The sequence below is a fragment of the Penaeus monodon genome, chromosome 21 (assembly GCF_015228065.2).
Source record: "Penaeus monodon isolate SGIC_2016 chromosome 21, NSTDA_Pmon_1, whole genome shotgun sequence".
NCBI lineage: Eukaryota > Metazoa > Arthropoda > Malacostraca > Decapoda > Penaeidae > Penaeus > Penaeus monodon.
In genome coordinates, this window is record NC_051406.1 from 32871294 (window position 1) to 32871872 (window position 579).

At 36.6% G+C, this 579-nt stretch overlaps 1 pseudogene; it reads left to right on the top strand.

The window, feature by feature from the left end:
* Positions 1–579, top strand: part of LOC119586655 — a 10417-nt pseudogene that overhangs the window by 6177 nt on the left and 3661 nt on the right.

Consider the following 579-nt stretch of genomic DNA (forward strand, 5'->3'; position numbering starts at 1 on the left):
GAGACAGCAAATCGTGCGCTACTTCAACCGTTTGAAGATGGTCGCCGCCACTTCAGAAGTCAAGGAGGAGGTAATGTCACTTTCAATAAGATTCTATAATACTCCTCGTATAATCTTTATAATCTACATAATTTTATTGTACTATTTTTCTAACTTTTTAACATTTAATTTTCTTCATTGTCTTATTTTTCTCCTTTCCTTTCACATTCGCAGATTGATCACGTGATCAGCGCTCTGCAAGACGGCCCTTCCTTCAGCATCTTCGGGTTGTTTGTCCTTGGGCGCCACTGCTTCCTGTCCGTGAGTGAGCTTCGCCTCTCCTTGGCTCTGCATCCTTTCGGGTTTCGCTGTTTTTTGGTTGTTTTCAGTTTATGCATTTAATTCAATATCTGTACAGTGAATTGGTATTTGCGATCTTGTGAATGATTATGTTTTGAAGGGAATTTAGTAAGACAAACATCCATATTAAAAATTTTCCCCTTAAGAAAATACATGAAAAATATAAAGAACAAGATCATCCTCCCTTAACAAAATAAGATGATAAAAAAGGATGTGAATAAAAGAAGAAGAAAACAAGAG